This window comes from Schistocerca nitens, chromosome 5, assembly GCF_023898315.1.
Source record: "Schistocerca nitens isolate TAMUIC-IGC-003100 chromosome 5, iqSchNite1.1, whole genome shotgun sequence".
Lineage (NCBI taxonomy): Eukaryota > Metazoa > Arthropoda > Insecta > Orthoptera > Acrididae > Schistocerca > Schistocerca nitens.
In genome coordinates this window covers 153,370,843-153,389,472 of record NC_064618.1, presented here as the reverse complement: position 1 = coordinate 153,389,472, position 18,630 = coordinate 153,370,843, and the positions used below count along the sequence as shown (strand labels likewise).

Below are 18,630 nucleotides of genomic sequence, written 5' to 3'. Positions count from 1 at the left end.
GCGATAATAAATCTCCTGGCTCGATTGCTTTTTAAATTCTGAGAGTCTCATATGGTACTTATCCACATATCGATGCCGGAGGTGTGGTGAAATTTACAGGAATAAATAAATTGAGAGTTCACTACAACGAAAATTTGTCTGTTTCCTAAAAATTATAAATATTAGCAAGAGTTAAAAGCGTATGTCCAACAGTGGAACGCACCTTACCCAAACATTCATTCCTAAGCAAAATTTTATGCGCTACACAATCTAACCACCTCTAGAAATGTGTAATAAGAAGTACCGTACACCTTGTCCACGTGCGCAAGCTGAACTTACATTTCACAACAAAAGCAGTGAATCCAGAAATGGTGTTTTACCAAAATGGAAATGAGCATTTGGCGTCATTGGCCGGGAGGCCCCTTACGGGGCAGGTCCGGCCGCCTTGGTGCAGATCTTATTACGTTCGACGCCACATTAGGCGATCTGCAAGCCGGATGGCGATGAAATGATGATGAAGACAACACAGCACCTAGTCCCTGAACGGAGAAAATCCCCGACCCAGCCGGAAATCTAACCCGGGCCTTAAATTTCATTTTGTTCGTTTTCGTTCGTTGCATCTGATCGGGGCGGACGTCGTAAGACACCCTTTTAAGTTCGTTGTTGATCTCTTAACTCAGTTTTTTTATTACATATGGCAGCTAGCCCTCTGACCGAACACACTAAGCTACCGTGCCGGCTAAAATGAAGGATACACAACACCCAGTCCCCTGTCGGGAATCGAACCGGGGCCGCCTGCGTGGTTATAAATAAACCACCTCTCGGAAACCCCTATTCCCTTCCCACATCCCTAAGAATGTGGTGAACGATCGATTAAAGCCAAGATGCAATGAATCTCGGTCGCATGTCTCATGCTCAGTGAAAGTGCTACCACACATCATCGTCGTTACGTCTATTCCAGCTTTGAACTGGAGAGAGTTGAAGACATACTACAGAAATGATCCTGTGAAGTATGATCTTACTATCGGGGCGGACAGGTGTCTTACCACAAACGAAGAGACGAGCTATTTAAACAGATGGTGACAACAAAAGTGGTGATGACGTTCGAGCCGCAGACAGTTCATTAGCTTATTAGAATTCCGGTTTTTAGGACTGTTCACGATCGGTAATTGGGCACTCCGGAAGGGCAGCAGTGTAGAGTTCCTAATCACTAAATGTCCTAACTGTGTGACGAATCAATACGTTTGAAACTATAATTCTTTACATTTTAAGGTGTTTCTTTTTCATAGTGTTGTATGTAAATACTTTTAAAAGCACTATAATACTCATTTTTAATTTTAATTTACGTTGCGTTCCAAATGTCTAAGATTGTAGAAACGTATAGACACTGGGATTTGTCAGGGCATAAAATGACAAAGTATCACTGTAAGAAGTAGGTGGTCTTCTAAAGTATCTTAGAAACCGCGTTAAAATACCGAGTGAGGCGTACTCCAAAGCTCTTCTGTTGTTGATTCAGAGAAAGTAAACTACAGACAAATGGCGTTCGCTACTGGATGTGAGGTGTGCTGCAATAACTGCGAAACTGGAAATACTTGCTGTATAAGACACATACTTGGACAGCAGCAAACCGAATGTCGTCTGGTAATGTGTCCAGGAGCGTGGACCACTGGAGGCGACACCACCGTAATCGAGACGCCGGCAGTTCGCAGGGAACATCGTGTAGACTGTTTAGCATGTAAAAGACAGTCCGAGTACATTTTCTGGTTAAATTGTGATAATAACAATATTAGTATAACTGTAGTAGCGTTGTAGTTAGTGTCCGGCATTATACTCTTGTCATTATTACCTGGGGTATGATCGATCCGGCTCACACGAACTGAGTAACTTTTACCTGCTCAGCACACGAACTGAGCAACTTGCCCCAAACGGTCCTGACCGCCAATACACGAACTGAGCAACTTTCAACTGCGGACCTGCAGGTTCCTTTGCAAATACTTTTATTCAGGGAATTAATTGAACTTATGGTAACAAATACACATGTTGCAAATACTTTTATTCAGCAAATTTATTGAACTTCTAGAAAAACTATTAAATTTTGTAGGAAATACACTTTCAAAAGTGCAAACAGCCAGTTTCGCCATTTCTCAGTTGCACAATTTTTCTATCGATGAATATTTGTTTCTCTCTCTCTCGTTCTCTTGTCCGTTTTTGGTAGGAAACTACAGCCAACACTATTCAGTCGAATGTGAGTGTCTGTTTGCACTCTTCTCAAAGTGATCACAAAATTATAAATGTTAGGATGAGCCGATTCAAAAGATGAATTAAAACGTGGTTGAAAGCTCTCGCATGTGTTCGTCGTTCTCCTAAGTGCACAGGATTCGTCTGCCCAAATAGAAGGTGAGAAAGATGCATTTTCCTCGTAAATACAATTTTCCAATAGATAGTCGCAGAGCTGCGTCAGTAATGAATCTTCTGGCTTGATACTCATAAGATCACAAAACGCATTTCCTACCTCTTCATGTTTTACGTACGTTAAAGAGAAGCAATAGTGAAGCCATTTCCTTTTTCCACACTCTTTATCCTTGTAAGCTGTGCAAAGTCTAAGTGTCTGAAGTTTACGCCACCTGTTAAAGAGAGAAGAAAAAAAGACTTCAATACCTACAATTTTCAATACAACTGAGGGGAGAAACATTCGTACTGGTTCGCTAGTAATTAGCACCAATGAATGCCTACTCCAGTATGCAACTTTGACTCATCTCATAATTTCGTGAGCAAAGAAGTTTTATGGAAAATACAGGCTGTTACAATTTTTCACTAGATGGTATTCATTTGAAAACTGATGAAAGTACTTAATGCCATCCATGAATACTAACACACTTTTCGTAATATTTTCTAATCAGTGTAATATAACATTTACTGACGCAGGCAATCAGTATTTGAAAACAGATACAGAACTAATGGCTTTTATTAGTGTCATGTAACTAAAGTCAAATGTAAACCCAATATTATACAGTATTTTTTAATGAGATGAATGGGCGCGTTTTTCAGATTTGTTACTTCAATTCGGTGGTGGACAGTTAACAAAGAAATAAACTCAATCATCCAGTATTTTGCGATTTGGTAAACAGCCTTAAATAATCATTCGATAACACACTGCAGGCCACTATGTATAGACCTTAACATCTGAAAAGAATCTGTGGTCTTTTCAGGAAGAAAAAGTTAACACTGCGTAGAGTCCCAAGCGAAACTATACTGTGTTAGTATAAGATAAAAAAAGATGGAAAAAAGAAAGAAAATTTACCAAGCTTGGGGCAGATGAAACCGGCAGCCAACTATTTCACTCTCGGGAAAGACTGAATTAACAGCTCCGTCGATTGCTGCCTCAAAATCAACCACGAAAATTTTTGGTTTGAAGCAAATTCCGTTATTTAAACATTCCTGTTTAACGCAATCCAGAGCACTGACGTACGTTGCCGTCTTTTTATCTTTCAAAAGACAGGAAACCACAGCTGTACCCATGAATCGTGAATAATTGCAAGAAAAATTTTGGAGCATAATCAAATGTGCCATCCATCAGAACTATGTCCTTTTCACATAAATAACGAATATTTGACTCCGTTGAAAAAATTATCAAACCTGAGTCAGGATCATTTTTCAATACAAATTCCTCATCTTTTATTGTCTTCGTGTTAATAGAATTGACCGCCAAGTGTACCTCCTCTGTTGATTTTGGCAATTTCGGATGGCACTTAAGCCTTGTACTGACAATATTGTTTCTTATGTACGTTACATCTCGATGAGTCAAGATGTTGACCAAATGGCTCTGCTGCTCCACCTCCTTATTAATGAGTTCTGCCGGTCGCTCGTCAGTATCACATGTAGCTTTCGATTTTATTGAATTCGACACTGATTTTTTTCGTAAGTCTTGCACTAAATGTGGATCATGACTATGATATCCGTCGCACCTCGACAAAACATGATCATTCCCTAATGTAAAAATTTTTGCATTGCAGTTATTCTTAGAGCATCTCCAGCCCTGCTCGCCAGTAGATTTCTCCTCCCTATAGTGTCTAAAGGTGAAATTTTTGTAAATAAGAAATATCTGACCCCTTTCACTAAACATTGTCTTCACACTGTCCTCCATATTCATTATAACTCTCCTACGCGTTTAACAAAACTTTATTCTGAAACTCGCCACTACGTACTCTTCACGGGCTGACACGAACAAAGCAGCAGAAACAAGCATACTGGGTCTAGGGAGGCATCTTTTAGGTGGGAAGCCCCAGGTCTGCGCTCTTCTACCTGAAGGGAAAGTTGCCCAGTTCGTGTGCGGGGATTGGTGGGGCCTAATGTGGACCCCGTCTATGCTGCTCAGTTCGTGTCCGGCCGATCGATCTTCCACCTATTCCTAATCACGATCTAAAATCGCTGGTTTAGTGAAACAGCGCAGACATTATAATCATTATAATCAAATAGAGCTACTACATTTGTTTGCAATTTACAATAACTGAAATTAATATTCTACTTCATTAATGTAGTTCGCCAATTAAAGCGCACACAGACATTCAACATCAAAATCTGAAATAAATCAGTTCCATTACGTTAATATGAATTTATTTTCTTTGCTTGTAATGGAATCTATGATACTTATTATTATTTTAAGTCACTATTACTATTACCGATTCTGGACAGAGTTCTGTTATAACGGCTTAAATATGCTCTGTCCTTAAGAGGGTAAATCCACTGCTGACATCTGTAAAGGCTAAAGATGGCGACATGTCCTTCTTCCTGGGTTTCCGCGACTTTTACTCATGCACCTTGTTTCATCCATCACAGCAGCTGCCGTATGAGTCACTCCCGTTTCGTTGGCAGTAACAGAGGTCACATATACAATTACCGAAAGCTGTCAGAAAGCGACATGAAGGACAATCGACATCCTCCGGAATCTTCTCTTTATGGTCTGACTTCTGTTTGTGTGTCGTTTATGACACTAAAAACGTTCCGTACAAATTCATTAAAACTCTCAGAATTTCATTATGTATTTACGAAAACACGATGCAACGCTTAACACACTGACAAGTGTAGCATATTAACATGATTTAACATTATGATGAATTACAGTAAATTTTGTGAACGAAATATATGACTAACGGTTCTCAGTAGTCTGTATTTAACGAAAACTTGTAACACAACTTCATTACACTTACTAATGTTGCCGAAATGTTCTGCAGAAAATTACACGAAATCAGTTTCAGTAATCAGGAAGATCGCAATGTAGTGTCTCCTTTAAATCGTCGCACGAACAACAAAGTGGCTGATATCGAAGTAAGTAACCATGGGATAGAAAACCCACTGAAACCGCTCAAGAGAGGGAAGGCCGCTGGACTTGAGTACTAGTACAATTACCTGGTACATTATGCGAAAAAACTAGCTCCTTATCTAGCAGCAGGGTACCATGGGTCTTAGGAGGAGCAAAGTGTTTCTGACGATTTAAAAAAAAAAAAATGAAAGAAAAAAAAAAACAGATCATTCCCTTTTACAAAAGGGTCGCCAGACAGGTATACGAAATTCCAGGTACGTACCTCTGACATCAGTCAGTTGTTGAACTGTAGACCAAGTTTTACTCTCGCGTATCATGAGAATTCTGAAGGACGAAAATTTCCTCCGTAGGCGCCAACATGGGTTCGAAAAACAACAATCGTATGAAACCCAGCTCGCTTTCTCCGTCCACGAGACACAGAAATACAGGCGCCCAGGTAGATGCCTTGTTCGTTGACTTCCGGAAAGCATTCGATACAGTTCCTGGTTAATGAAAAAATACGAGGGTACGGAATATCAGACCAGCTAAATGACTGAATTGAAGAGTTTCTAACAGAAGGAACACAGCATTCATTCTAAATGGAGAGAACTCTTCAGACGCAGAAGTACCTTCAGACATGTCACAGGGTAGTGTTACAGGACCATTACTTTTCACAACGTATATATATAAATGACTTGGTAGATAAGGTCAGAGTCCCATGGGGCTTTTCGCGGATGATGCCGTTCTACACAGAGAAAATGCGACGTTACGAAATTGTAGCGAAATGCATGAAGACCAGCAGAGAATCGACGCTTGGCGCACAGAGTGGCAACTGACCCTCAGTTTAAACAAATGTAGCTTATTGCGAATACATAGAAAGATCCTTTATGATATTACAGAGCAATCACTAGAAGCAGTTACTTCCATAAAATACAAAGGAGTATGCGTACCGAACAATTTGAAATTGAACGACCACATATAATTAATTGGGGGTAAGGCAGATACCGGACTTAGGTTCATTGCAAGTATCCTTGGGAATTGGAGCCCGTCAACGAAGGGAAGTAGCTTACAAAACACTCGTTAGACAAATACTTGAATACTACTCGTCAGTACTGGATCGGTACCATTCGGGTGTAACAACAGAGAAAACAGAGAAGATCTAAATACGAGCAGCGCGTTTTGTACAGGTTCATTTAGTGTGGCAGACGCCGCAAGACAGGGGTCCCGCATCACGGTGTTATTTACCGTTAAAAGTTCCGAGAGCGTAAGTTCGTAGAAGCAGTCACCAAATCTCTTGCTTCCTCCTATGCATATCTCGCGAAACAACCACGAAGACAAAATTAGAGAGATTCGAGTACACACAGAGGCTTGCCGGAAATCGCTCTTCCCGTGAACTATTCGCGACTGGAATGGGGAAGAGGGGAGGTAACAATACCACACAAAGTCCTCCCCACCATGCGAAATGGGCTGTGCAGTTTAAGTGTAGATGCATATGTACCACAGAAAGTTGTATCGTACTGAAATTACGTTGTATTTAAATGTGCTCATAATCGATCTCTGCTATCTTTTTTCACAGAATGTGAATTCAGACTACAGTAGACGAAAATGAGGCCAGGCGCAAGTCTGCTGTCAGAAGTCCGGCGCACATAGCGTGTTAAATTGATTTACAAAATTTTTAATACCCGCCGTTGTAGATTAAATGCTTCTGGATGTCGATGCTAGTAAGTGACCTGCATTTCTCATATTTGCGGAGATTTCTGGGCTGAGAGCCTGAGACACTTGATAACGATCTGTCTATCGGAAGGGGACGTTAAGCTCGATGGACTATTAGCTGATAACCGAGAACAGCAGGCTGGGAAATGGCATCGACATTATATCAGACACACTTTTTGTTCCATAGTGAAGTGATCTTCAAGATTTTGTGGTAAACTTGTGGTAAGGTCGTATGGGACCAAATTGCTGAGGTCATCGGTTCCTAAGCTTACACACTACTTAATCTAACTCAAACTAACTTACGCTAAGGACAACACACACACCCATGCCCGAGGGAGGACTCAAACCTCCGACGGGGTGAGCCGCGCGGACCCCGACAAGGCGCCATAGACCACTCGGCTACTCCGCGCGGCGATCTTCAAGAATGTAGAATACAACATAAAACAGGAATTCATATTTACAAAGAGAAAGATATGTTAATGATCCTAAGTTAAATGGTCGTCAAGGGTGTGGAAAGAGTCCAAAAACCTAAAAGATACTCTCATTTAAGAAGTAACAGACTTGTAATAACAATCCTAACCTGTCCCTTCTCTCATTCATAATGAACACAGCACTCTTCAAGAACTCGTCAGCTATCAGTGCTAAACAGAAAAGTGCACCTACGTTGCCAAATACACACCCAACAAAAGATAGATGGAAATTTGCAGTAGAAAAGTTGAAAATCTCTGGGAGCCCAGGCGACGGTACACAATGACTCCTTTTGCCACAGCCGATTCGCTTACCTTATCAAATAAACGTATTAATACCAAACTAGGAATTACATCTCAAAGAGACACAACGAACTAGTGGTATGATACTGAATTACTGATAAGTAAACAATGCAAAAAGTTGCTCAAAACCGACCAAGCGAAAAGGGTTCCTGGAGGAATAATTGCCAATTGCTTGAAGGATTTGAGGTACATTGTAGCGTGATGTAAAGCTTTCAACAACTGGAATGTTGGTTTGAACACCACAGTACTAGGCATGGTGCTGTTGGACGTTATGTGCTGTTGCCTTCCTCCGACCTTTAAACAATCATACCCAGCCCTTTAAGGGCGAGACACACTTTAACCTGGACTTCGAACCACGGTGCACCTTGGGATTTTTCACATCGAGAAACGTTGCCGGAGGTGAAAGAAGTGATAAGTGACAGATTAAAATTCTACTGTGATCGGTATCGAACCCGTGGATTTCTAGTCTGTCACGTTAACACTGAGCTACTGCGATGCAGGAATTACAAGACGATTATCTAAGTATCCCCACCGAGCTGCGGATCATCATTAACACCAAAGACGAATGGATTTCCCCGGGAGATGGCTGTTGACCTGTGAGGTAGAAGATACAGAGTCCCAGAGCTGTTGCTGACGACAAAACAAACACATTACAAGTGATCAGTGTTTGCAGCTATGACAGACCGGAGCCACACTGTCTGCTCTTAATGCTTCTGTTATCTTCGGTCACAAAGCTGTTTCATCAGGCCTTTACAGACAAAGCACCTGTAACGACCGCAGTCTGAAATATTTGTTAAAACGTGGGAGCCACTTTTCGTTGTGTGTTTTATTTTACTGAGGTTCCTCTTCTCCTGGCTTCGCGTTCATTTGGTTTTATCTCATTCTGAATTTATCATTAGCATCATCCACTATTAACAATGGCTTCTTATTCTTACCACGATTTCTTCTTCGACAAAAACCAATTTCCCATTGTCATCGATTTCCTTTAAAGCTTCGTCATTAGCAATTTAAAAAAAATTCTTACCACGATTTCTTCTTCGACAAAAACCAATTTCCCTTTGTCATCTATTTCCTTTAAAGCTTCGTCATTAACAATTAAAAAAAAAAAGTTGCGACACAGCGTTGTGCAGGAGTCTTGCAACAATTACATAAACTCTGAGCGATTACTTTTTTAAACTGCAGCCCGCCATCAGTTGAGCTCCAAAGTCAACAATGTAATTAAGTGCCACGATATGATGTATTTAGGCGTTTAATACCGGTGCTATGTTATAATTGATGATGGGCTACCCCCGAAACGCGTCAGCAGGGACGGGTAAAATTTTTAACAGGGAGTGATCTGTTTATTTCAGCGACCTAATAATGTGGTGATATAAGAAGTGCGCAGAGATAATAATAGTTTTTGTTTCTACCCAGGATGTGTTTGTTATCTTCATCCTACCCTTTTCCCCACAGCTTCCGAATTGTTCTTTCGTGTTCGCTAGGAGTCAACGATTCACGGCCGTCGTTTACAACGCTCCAAATGAACGACTTGACATTATTTCCACTTTTCTATATTATAGAGGCTGCTTGTAAACAAATTACTTTTAGGTCTGTATGTTTGTTTGACGATTGTGGTACTTATTTTGACATCTGTCAGACTTTTTGTCATCAGAAAATGTACTATTCAAAATAGTAAACTCTTTTACCTCTTACACATACGTGTGTTTCCAATATTCTAATGTTGGGTATTAAATCCTTGTTTAGTTTTTAAAACGGCGTGGTTTTTGTTTCATTTGTATTAACATTTAGCTAATGGTTGGTTAAGTCACCCACCAGTATCAGTAACATGTAATTCATGCCATTTTCTGGATTTAGTATTAGTTTATTTGTATCGACATGTCAACTTTAGTCTAAAAAGGCAGTCTTACACGCCATCTGCCAGCAAAATGCACAGCTTGCATGTTCCGATTGTCTGTGCGATGTATTCCGACCCAGAGATGGTGAAGCAGAATGACTCTGGACAAGATGGTTTTGGAAATCACAAAATAACCACAAAGGGTCAAGATTTGTTTGAATCATAGAGAGTGTCATGGAAGTACCGAAAAACATGAAATAGAAGAGGGCTGAAGGCAGGTATCGACTATGCCGCACATCATTCAGCAGCTTGCGGAGTTCTTCAAGAACCTGTATTATGTGAGGACTTCAGGAATATACTAAAGCCCCCTGCTACATTTCTCTGCTGTAGGGACAATGAAGACAAGACAAGACCAATCACATGCACAGTGGCATTTAAACTGTTATTCTTCCTGAGCACACTTCATACGTGAACGGAATATGAAGAAATCCTAATATGTGGTACAATGGGAAGTACCATCTGTCATGCACTTTGCAGGGGATTGCAGAATATGACTGGTAGATCCACGTAGGCCGACATGCCAGAAATGGTTATTACACTTCACTGCACAACTCCAGTTTAGTTTACCCCAGTCCCACAAATAAGCACTCTAAGTGTTTACTGTAGGAGCAGGTCTACAGTTATTAGAACAAATCCTGCTCACCATTCCGAAGGAGACAGATATTGTACTTATTTTGCTTTCATCTCCTCTTTACTATAAATACAGTATCAGTGCACTGCTGTGACTGACAGGTATCAAAAGTAAAGATGCCACTATCTGCCTACAATTCCTTGAAAATATTTAATTCTTTTCTTTCAAGAATCTACCTCAACATTATAATTTTACCTTGCAAATCTATAATAACTTGTCACAGACACCTCAATGCACACACTTGCAGCACACAGTCCAATTACAAGAGTCACAAAAGAGACATATAAAACACTTAATGCTTCATGCTCACTTGTAACTAGGACTGCAACCACACCAACAGCCAAGAACCATTCAATTAGATCCAGAAACTCATCAGCTGATCTGCAGTCATCTCAATGGAAGATCCTCAGGATAAGAAGAGCTGCTGTGCGTAGTGACTATTTTTTATGGGATCTTCGCAATTTGAAGAAGAAGAAAAGGCAGAATCTTTACAGTGTCAGCAACAAGAAAGTACAAAGGTAAATAGTGCAGCAAATCCACTACATGATTAGCAAATTTTGTAGAATCAACCATAAAGGGAGTGGTACCTGTATTTATGTTAGGACAGGGGTAGAATCAAAAGAAATTAAATGTAAACTAAAATGCATAGAAAAAGATTTTGAATACAGTATATGTGAGCTAACCAAATTAAAAATTACTATTGTGTGCTTGTACCGATCACCATTGGGCAACTTTGCCATTTTTATGGAAAACCTTGAGGGACTACTGAATGAACTTTAACAGAATGTAATTGTTCTTGGTGATTTTAATGTTAACTTTAAGAATGATTGTAGTAAACAACAGCAACTGTGCAATCTGTTTTTGTGTCATAATATGATGACAACTGTAAATGAAGTTACCAGATGCAGAAATATGTCTGAAACTATAATAGATCAAGTATTTATAAACAAGGTCAAGTGTGAATATAACACTGAAGTAATTGACACTGGTTTCTCGGATCACAAGGGTATCAAATTGAGTTTAAATGTCACATCTTACAAGGACCCTGTTATCAATAACAATTACAGAGAAAGGAGATTTATAAATGATGACAGCATAAGAATTTTCAATTGCATTCTGGAAAATAACAACTGGGGTAGTGAATCAAGTGGTGATGTCAACACAAAGTTTGACTCATTCCTTGAAAGCTACAGACACTGCTTCGATGTTGCCTTTCCTATAAAAAGAGTCAAAACTAAACATAAAACCAAAACATGTGTTGCACAGGGGATTAGAAAGTCATCAGACACTCTCAGAAAGTTAAATAAATCAGCCAGGAAGAATGTAGCACTGAAAGAACATGTGAAATGTTATAGAAGCCTGTACAAGAAAGTAATCATTGGAGCTAAGAAGCTTGATAATGATTCATATATTGAGAAAGGTAACAACAAAATGAAGTCAACTTGGGAGGTAATAAATAAAAATATAGGTAGACACAAAAGAAAAGATAACAGCTTTGTTATTAAAAGTGGGGGGTAAAACTGTTAAGGACCCACTTCAGATTGCCAACATATTTAACGAACATTTCACAAATATAGCCATAAATTTAATTAAAACTAAATGCAATTCCAATAGCAAGGTAAAAATCCCCATGAATGACATGACAATGTCCCTTTATCCAGTAACTGAATCAGAGGTACTAAATGCTATAAATAAGTTAAAAAATAAAATGTCATGTGGGTGTGATGGGATTCCTGACAAAGTCATTAAGCAAAGTGCAAGAAACGTAGCCTCACATCTCACTGAAATTATAAATGAATCTTTTAAGACAGGGGTGTTTCCATCAAAACTTAAAATGTCAACTAAAAAGCCACTTTACAAGAATGGTGATAAATATGATGTTAGTAACTTTAGACCTTTATCAATGTTGTCAGGTTTCTCAAAAATAATAGAAAGGACAATGTATCAGAGACTATACAAATTTCTTATTAAGAATAGAATATTGGTTAATGTGCAAAATGGTTTCCGTAAAAATAAATCAACTGAAACAGCTATCTTCAATTTTTTGCAACTTGTTCTAAATTCCATAAATAGAAAGGAATTAAATTGTGGATTGTTTTTAGACTTATCAAAGGCCTTTGATGTCATCGACCATAAGTTACTGCTTAGGAAGTTATATGCCTATGGGATACGTGGAGTTGCCCACAAATGGTTTGAATCATATCTGTCGGACAGGTATCAGAAGGTGGAGATAAGCCATGCAGATAGGACATATTCATCAAGATTCAAGAGAGTTTTGTATGGAGTGCCCCAAGGATCTGTATTAGGGCCATTACTGTTTTTAATATTTATCAATGACCTACCAAGTCAACTATCTGAAGCAGAGGGAGTCTGTTGCTGATGTTACAAGTTTGTTTGTTAAAGCAAATAGTGAAGCTGACTTACAGGAAAAAGTCACATTAGCAACAGACGAGGCAGACAGATGGTTTAATGAAAACAGACTCATTGTGAATGCCAAAAAAAACAGCGTGGATCAACTTCAGACATATTACAAATAAAATAAAAACTAACCTTACAGCAGAACTGGGTAAGTGTAAGATTGAACAAGCATCATACACTAAATTCTTGGGAGTATGGTTTGATGAACACTTAAGATGGGAAAAGCATGTAATATCACTGAACAAAAAATTAAGTCAAACATGTTATATACTTAGAATGCTTAAAAGCTCATGTAATATTAAAACAGTGTTATGTGTTTATTTCTCATTCATGCACAGTTTATTAAGATACGGTGTACAGTTTTGGGGGAACATCAGTCTAACAAAACACTCATTTAGACTACAAAAGAAGGCAGTCAGAATAATAAAAGGTATAGGATATAGAGACTCTTGTAGGCATGCTTTCAAAAAATTAAAAATCATGACACTACCATCCTTATACATATATGAAAGCATATGTTTCTTAAAAGAACACGAGGAATTTTCTACATTAAACAGAGAATTTCACAACTACGAAACAAGGAATAGGAATGATTTCCACAGAGAAATTCATAAAACAGCTATGTATCACGAAAGTGTACTATACCAACCCAAAATTCTCTACAGTGCTCTCCCCAAAGAACTAAAAATAATACCAAAACTGCACATATTTAAAACAGAATTAAAAAAACATGTTATTGAGCAATAGTTTTTACAGTATTGAAGAGTTAATGAATAGTTGACAATAAAAGCGCAGTTAATATTTCCCTGCATTAATAAATATGTGTAATTGCTCACTTGCTGTTTCTATGAAAGTGTGAAACAGTGTTATTGTAAGAATGTAAATAATCTTTGATGTGCGAATCAGTAACCTTTTTTTTTTTCTTGTATGTTGTTATCCTACTTGTATATTTTTATGTTAATGTTCTTATAGTTCTATTAAAATTGTAATGTCTAAGTGACAAGTAAATTCAATTATAAATTTTCATGTACATGTATTTTAAATTGTAATGTTTATTGACAAATCCTATGTCATTTTGATGATGTACTGCAAGGACGCTAATAAATTGAATTGAATTGAATTGAACTGCTTATGTTGTAAAGCAACGATTTATGCAGGCCAAAGAATGGGATATACCAGGTAGCTTGTGTAAGAAAATTCTAATGTACAAATATGCTGGAACATTCTGTAGTATTTAGAATTTTCAGTATGAAATTATTGTATAGCCCTTTAACTTTCAAATCTGATTTTATATATTTTCCAACCTGTTGAGAGGTCAAGGGCAGTTACTAACATTATCACTAGGTACTGTAGTATTTAGTACCTAATTTCATATCAGTAGCTGCCATTTATTAAATAGTATTTTAATCAATACTGCTGCCATGTGATAAATGGCTATTTTATTCAAATGGTCTGCTTGCCTGTTTTTTGTGGATAGATAATGCCATATGTAACAAAAAGAATTCAGTAAGTTGTGCTTAGTAATTCAGCCAATAGAGACCAGAGACAAAATTCTGACTGGAGAGAAATTACATACGGGGTTCCCCAAGGCTCAACCTCAGGCCCACATTGTTCCTCATATATGGAAATGATCTTCTAACACATAAAAAGCAGAATTAGTTCTTTTTGCAGATGACACTGTTATTGTAATCAATCCAAGCACACATACATTAACAGAACAATGGTAAACAATGTTCTTAATAGTATCATTGACTCACTTTCTGTGAATGGTGTCATCCTCAATTTCAAAAAGAGATGACATATTCAGTTCTGCACATCAATGATAAAAGTAACACATGGTGAAATAATAAATATGGTGGAAACTTTAAAATTCTTAGGTGTACATACCAATGAGAATTTACATTGGTAAAAGCACATTTTGAAACTCCTAAAACAAATTCGTTTGGCCACATTTGCACAACAAATCATTGCAAATCTTGTGAGAGAAAAATCAGTACGTTGACTTATTTTGATTCAATAATGTCATATGAAATAGGCTAATTTTGGGGGAAAATTCATTGTGAAGAAACCAGGTCTTCATTGCTCAAAAAAGTGCTGTAAGAATAACATGTGTTGCTCTCTCACAATCATCTTTTAGGCATTTGTTTAAAGAGTTGAGCTCTCTGACTACTGCTTTGCAGTGCATTTATTACCTCATGAAGTTTGTTGTAAATAATCCACTACAGGTCAAAAGGAACAATTATGTCTGTAATTACAAAACCGGCAGGAAAAATGACATTCATTACTCCACATTAAGGTTGTCTTTTGCACAAAAAAGGTTGCCACAATACTGCAACTAAAATTTTTGATCACTTAACCACTGATGTAGAATGTCTGACAACAGCAAAGTAAAATTTGAAAACCGAGTGACAAAGTTTCTTCCAGACATATATATATAAAAACAAAGATGATGTGACTTACCAAATGAAAGTCCTGGCAGGTCGACAGACACACAAACAAACACAAACATACACACAAAATTCAAGCTTTCGCAACAAACTGTTGCCTCATCAGGAAAGAGGGAAGGAGAGGGAAAGACAAAAGGATGTGGGTTTTAGGGGAGAGGGTAAGGAGTCATTCCAATCCCGGGAGCGGAAAGACTTACCTTAGGGGGAAAAAAGGACGGGTATACACTCGCACACACACACATATCCATCCACACATATACAGACACAAGCAGACACATTGTCTTTAAATGTGTCTGCTTGTGTCTGTATATGTGTGGATGGATATGTGTGTGTGTGTGCGAGTGTATACCCGTCCTTTTTTCCCCCTAAGGTAAGTCTTTCCGCTCCCGGGATTGGAATGACTCCTTACCCTCTCCCTTAAAACCCACATCCTTTCGTCTTTCCCTCTCCTTCCCTCTTTCCTGATGAGGCAACAGTTTGTTGCGAAAGCTTGAATTTTGTGTGTATGTTTGTGTGTCTGTCGACCTGCCAGGACTTTCATTTGGTAAGTCACATCATCTTTGTTTTTAGATATATTTTTCCTACGTGGAATGTTTCCCTCTAATATATATATATATATATATATATATATATATATATATATATATATATATATATATATATATATATAGATGATGTGACTTACCGAACGAAAGTGCTGGCAGGACGATAGACACACAAACAAACACAAACACACACACAAAATTCAAGCTTTCGCAACAAAGTGTTGCCTCATCAGGAAAGAGGGGAAGGAGAGGGAAAGACGAAAGGATGTGGGTTTTAAGGGAGAGGGTAAGGAGTCATTCCATTCCCTCTCCTTCCCCTCTTTCCTGATGAGGCAACACTTTGTTGTGAAAGCTTGAATTTTGTGTGTGTGTTTGTTTGTGTGTCTATCGTCCTGCCAGCGCTTTCGTTCGGTAAGTCACATCATCTTTGTTTTTAGATATATTTTTCCCACGTGGAATGTTTCCCTATATATATATATATATATATATATATATATATATATATATATATATATATATATAGGGGGAACACTAATAAAACTGAAAAACTGCAGGTACGGATTCCTGATTGGAAACGGAGGAAAAAACAGTCCTATAAACATGTGTCCGGAAATGCACTGTTGCAATGGTAGATGGCACTGACGAATAACAGTTCCTTTGACAATGTGTCGTGTATTCCTTGTGTGTTGCACGCAGTGTGATTGACGCAGCATATTGTAAGCAGTAGAGTGGCCTGGTATTCATGTCAGGAACAAGCCGAGATGGTGTTTGTCTATGGCCAAGCAGATGGAAACAGTGAGAGACAGCATGGCTATACCAAAACAAGTACCCTCACAGACACCAAACACATAACACGACATTTCAAGCCCTTTTTAAGCATTTGTGTGATCGTGGTTGCTTTCAGACAGATAAATGTGCAGGGAGGTGGTGGACTGTGCATAAAGCAGATTTGGAGGACCGGGTTCTACAGGATATTGAGACAAACCCAAAGACAAGCTCCACCTGCAATCCCCTGGAGGTCACAATGAACATTTGTTGTGACGTGGATGTGCTGCAGATCTTTACAATGTTCCGGGACAGTTTGTTGTCACTGCAGGCACACTGTCCAGTTCTTGCACATGTTCATAGTACCTTTATCCTGCATTTCCAGTCATGAATCCATCCCTGCAGTTTGTTGGTTTTATTAATGTTCACCTTTTGTTTGTGTGTGTTTGTGTGTGAGAGTGTGTGTGTGTGTGTGTGTGTGATTTATCATGCAAAATGTCCACGGAACATGAAACTAACTAACTAATTTACTGAGAATCACTTCAATGTGTGGAGGGGTACAATGCACAGCAACTTAAAACAAAGGGCACTGTCTTATTAGTTCATTCACTTCACTGGCAGGTAGGTTAGTAACAAAGCATTATTCTCCTTCCAATCTTTCTTTCTCCATTTGCTTTTTGTAATTTTCCTGACCCTTATTGCTCCTCTTACTTTATGAAACTGAAATGATCATCTTTTCTGGTGCTGTATCTGTTGCACATCCACAATCTTAATTTCTCTGCAGCAAGTGGCCTTTCAGGCCCAGAGTTTCTGTAATTCAAACTGTTTCCAATTGATATACTGGAGAATGGTCAGTGTCGCAGAGTAATGTTACAGTCTTACTTCATCATTGTACACTTGCTAAGATAGAATGTTTCTAATATTCCTCAGTTTTCTTTCTCTCAGTTGCAACAAGACTGAAGACCACAAGAGCTGCAATGAGAACTCTATCTGATTTCATTATCACACTATAATGCTTTACTAGTTCTTACTGACATCACCTAGATATAGGTCCAGATTCATCTACCTAGTTCTCTCACCAGTTTATCCAACTGGTACATGCTCTAAACAATGATTAGATTATACTTAACCAGACACCTCTGTGTTGAAGGAGATTCCAATATTGAATTTACACATATACACCTTCAGGATAAACAACCTAGTAATAGTCAATATTGAAATAAAACTCAAGAAGATGAAGAATAAACATGTGAAACACAAATTCAAATTATTGCTTCAACAGTCCCTTTTCACATCAGGTTTTTAACTACAATTACAAGTTTTGAGATTCACAAACAGATGTTTGGGTAGTTGTTACCTTACTCCAAATAGGAGACATTATTTTAATACAGAATAGTGTCTCTTGAACCCATCTCCATCGCTGATCAGTTGAAGCTTCTGCATGTCTGAACACCTCCATGGATTTTTTTGTGACGAAGAACAAAAATGATATTCATTCATCTCCATACGTACAAGTGAGGATATATTGGAAGAGGAGCAGCTCAATTTCAGAAAAATGTCAATAATGGCCATGACAGTTTTGTTCTGATGACATGACTCCCCACTACTGCCATATAATGGCACCGGACAATGCAAAGGACCAAAGCACCATTGAGGTTAATTTAGTCCAGTCTCTCCTGAACCCCTTAGTAACCACTTTAGTACAGTAGGAGCAGCTTTTTCCATTTTTAGATGATCACCCAAACTATAAAGTGACTCCTCCCCTTCCTCCTCTTTGAACTAAGATCTATCTCTCCTTTTTTGCATAGCTTCACACTAACTTTAGCCTCATAAATCCATCAAATTCATAACAGCCATTTGAATCCCCTCAAATTAATGCCCACCACTGTCTCACCATATATACGTGTCAGTCCAGACTTTCACTGAGGGCACTCCACAACTACTTACCCAAATTTATTACCATTCAAAAAAAACTTTTGTAATCATCATTACCCAGAAAAAAGGAAGGAATACAGTGTATAATCACTAGTTTAAATATAGTGTGGAAGTAACAACATAGGGAATGGAGAAAAACTTTAACAATGTAAAAAATGGAGAAAGATTTCAGCGAATGAACAAATGTGCAAGAGGGCATGATAAAATTGCTAATGTTCGCATGTGAGAATCCTT

The 18,630-nt window shown here is 38.4% G+C and overlaps 1 non-coding gene across 1 annotated transcript; it reads right to left on the bottom strand.

Moving 5' to 3' along the window:
* Positions 1–795: 795 nt before the first annotated feature.
* On the bottom strand, positions 796–999 carry LOC126261370 (small nucleolar RNA U3). Its single transcript, XR_007546685.1, has one exon. It is a non-coding gene; the product is annotated as a small nucleolar RNA U3 (small nucleolar RNA).
* Positions 1,000–18,630: the final 17,631 nt, after the last annotated feature.